Here is a 3,951-nt window from a genome sequence, read left to right as displayed (position 1 = left end):
CACCTCCAACCTAGTCAAAACCCAAAATCCCTATGGTGGCAGTGCTAAAGGAGACAGCTGAAACACCTATGCTTGAGGCTAGCAAACTATCAGAGGAAGAGTATGATCCTAGCCAGTATATTGTTCCCATTGGTCAAGTAAAGCCTAAGGTTGTTCTACTTGACTCATTTTCTATTAATGTTGTCAACAAGAATGTACTTGAACAAGGGTTGGATGATTTGGCCTGCCTAAAGGAGGACTTGGCCAATCTCCATTTCTCTGTAGAATTGAACCTTGGAAACGTACAGATAGGATGGTGGGATCCAAGAAATTCCATTTCCAATCAACGTTGGAGAAGTTGTGACGAAGTTTGTAATTAAGAAACTGAGAGAAAAGATAATCAACCGAGACTTGACACCAGAAAACCTGATAAAAGTGGTAAAGGAAAGAGTTTCGGAGAGAAAGAAGAAGAACCAGAAATCCATTAAGAGTATATTATGGGAATGATTCAAGCAGAGCTAGATAGTTGTCTTTCGATTAACGAAGGTGAATTGTGAGATGATAATGATCTGTATCTTGCCTACACTAATGATGAAAAGGTAAGCAATGTGCCGGATAAGACTTGGTACTCAAATGAAATTGATTATCTGACTAGAAATGGAGGCTACTTCAGGCCTTCACATCTAAGCCAAGGAGAGTTATCTGGCAAAGACAAAGAGGTTGAGAAAGAGAAAGAGAAAAAGAAAGAGGTAGAAGAGGACCTAGTTCTAAAACAACTAAAAAAGATCCAGGCAAACACCATTTAGAGGCTTCTCATGGCTTCTCAAAAACACTGATCGACAAAGTTGTCAGCTTTGAGCAAGGCCAAGTTGTCAATTGATACAACTCCTGAATAGTTGGTGTTACTAATCACCTCGAGAGAAATTGTCCCAGCAATAGCTTTTGCTAGCAAAGAGTTACCACCAGAAGGATTAGTACACAATATGCCTCTATATGTGTCACTGTAGTGCAGAAAGAAGTGGATCCCAATTGTTTTGATTGACACCGAGTCAGCCATCAATGTCTGTCCTACACCAACTGCCTATGCGATAGGGCTAAAGTTAACAGATTTTAGTTTATTCGGGTTTATGATAATACTAGCTAGGAAGTGATAGGGACAATCAAAGTGCCAATAAGAGTGGGTTCATCTGAGCACGAAGCTAAATTTCATGTCATGGATGTTCCTGTAACATTCAACTTGCTCTTGGGAACGCCCTGGCTTTATTAGATGAAAGTTGTATCATCCACACTACATCAATTGGTAAAGTACCTGTATGACGGAGGAGTTGCCACTGTCTTTGGAAACTCATCCATTCAACCTCCCCCAAAAGTCACAACTCCACTACTAGAAATACAACATAGGAACAAGGATGTGTTCCTCTCAGGTTTTACATTGGCAGAGGCCCAGCTAGGTCAAACACTTATGGTGGAAGACGAAGGTGTATACGTCAGTGCCCAATCAATCTATTTAATGAGTAAACTGGGTCACATTCTTGGGATGGGGTTAGGACAATGTGGCAAGAAGGGTATTGCTATAGCCGGTGAAGTACCTCATAACTCACATGCATCCGGAATAGGGTATGCACCTACAACAGTTGATTGGAAAAGAAAAGGCAAAGAGATCAAGGAGAGGATCACGAAAAAAAAAACCTAGCAATAGTTTTAGTTGGTTAATAAGCCTATTCGTAGAAACTTGAACAGGTGATCTGTCCAGGAAGGAGAGGATTTCCCTTTTTGTGGGTTTCTAGAACCATGGATTGCCCAAGAGGACAAGAAGAGATATCCTGAGTTTGAAATCTTCTTCAATTATCAGCTTTCTAATAGCAATGAAGAACAAGAAAATTCAAGCATCGACATCGGTTAAGATAGTGATGTTAGTTCCGAAAGTAGTACAGAGGATGTCCTAGGTCTAACACTGGCTGATTTGCTAAAGGAGTCTAATACTAGTGCTTAACCAGTGGGTTTAGGGGATATGACTATTTCTGTGATTAGAGGAAGGACCACTTGTTGATTGCTCAAGCTTCATCATAGATGCAGTGAATGGCACCCAAGCAAATTGGCATGTTGAGAAAAGTTTTATTAAGAATGCTGAATTGGTTTTTGAGTCTGAGTACGTTAGGGTTATTAGTTTGGAGTCAGATTTGAGTTTGTCTGAGATATTAGAGTCTTCTTTTGTTTTTCCTTTTTCTTTTCAGTCGGTTACCACAATTGAGCCCAAGATTATCAATGAAGATGTTGTGAGTTCTACTCACTTCTCTACTCCTATAGTTTATAGCATTGACCAGAATTTTGAGAATTTCGGTGATAACAAAGAGGAAGAAATTCGTCGGGCTTTGAAAAAGTTAATCAACTGGGAGGAAGAAAGGCTTGCTAAGCCATTAGTCAATGAAATTGTTTTTGTAAATGTGGGTACTGACAAAGATCTTCGCTTAGTCCAGATTGGTTCCACTTTATCTTCAGAGGAATGCAAGCAATTAGTTTCTTTATTAAAGAAATTCAAGGATATTTTTGCATTGTCATATGAAGATATACCTACAATTGATCCTAAGATTGTACAACATCGGATCCCTCTTAATCTGGATACCCGACCTGTCAAACAAAAGCTTTGCAGAATTCGTCTAGATTGGGCATTGAAAATAAAAAAAGAGCTTACGAAACAAATTAATGTCGGGTTCTTGTTTGTATCCAAGTATTCGACTTGGTTAGCCAACATTGTGCCAGTCCAGAAGAAAGATGACAGAATCGGGGTTTGTGTTGACTTTTGGGATTTGAATATAGCTAGTCCAAAGGATGACTTTCCATTGCCCCATATTAATGTATTGGTAGGCTTCACTGCAAGGCATGCCTTACTATCTTTCATGGATGGTTTTTTGGGGTATAACCAGATCCTTATTGCTCTAGAGGATAGAGAAATGACAACATTTACTACACCATAGGAGACGTATTGTTACAGGGTCATGCAATTTGGTTTAAAAAATGCCGAGCCACTTATCAGCGAGCTGCAAGCACATTTATGCATGATATGATCCATAAGGAAGTTGAGGTGTATGTGGATGATATGATTGTCACGTCCAAAGATCGAGAAGGCCATTATACTACATTGAAGAAATTCTTTGAGAGAATTAGGGAATACAGGCTGAGGCTGAATCCACAGAAATGCATCTTTGGGGTAACTGCAGAGAAGATGTTAGGATTTCTAATCACACAACGGGGAATTGAAGTTGATCCATCCAAAATTAAGGCCATCTTAGAAATGTCACCACCAATGATTGAAAAGGAGGTGCGGGGTTTTTCTAGGAAAAGTGCAATTCATGAGGAGGTTTATTTCTAAATAAACCTTGACTTGTGAACCACTTTTTGTTCTGTTGATAAAAGGGAAGAAGTTTCAATGGGATGATCAGTGTTAGTTCGCCTAGAGTCCACTTGTATTATCACCACCTGAGCTAGGGAAACCGCTGATTTTGTATTTATTACTGATTGAATCAACCGTGGGATGTATGCTTGCCAAAAGTCAGACGAGAAAGTGGAAAAAGCCATCGACTACTTGAGCAATAAGATGATTGAATATGAGACACACCACACTCCTTAGAAAAGGCTTTTTCAGCTTTGGTTTGGGCCACTAGGAAGTTGAGACACTACTTGTTAGCTCACTCAGTAATTCTAGTTTCAAGATTAGACCCTATCAAACATCTATTTGAGAAACCAACATTTATCGGTAGGCTACCTCATTGGTTGCTTTTGCTTTTGGAATTCGACCTCAAGTATGTCGCATGCAAATCTATTAAAGGAAGGGATGTGGCAGAATTTTTGGCTGAACACCAGATTAAAGGAGAAGAAGGTATAGATTATTCATTTCCAGATGAGGTGGTCATGTAGATTGAAGAAGACACATTGAAGTTGTACTTTGATGGAGCATCCAATCAATTTCGCTAC

This window comes from Camellia sinensis, chromosome 9, assembly GCF_055761805.1.
Source record: "Camellia sinensis isolate YWXY chromosome 9, ASM5576180v1, whole genome shotgun sequence".
In the NCBI taxonomy this organism is placed as follows: domain Eukaryota; kingdom Viridiplantae; phylum Streptophyta; class Magnoliopsida; order Ericales; family Theaceae; genus Camellia; species Camellia sinensis.
The sequence above is the reverse complement of the archived record's forward strand: the minus strand, read 5'-3'. Positions refer to the sequence as shown.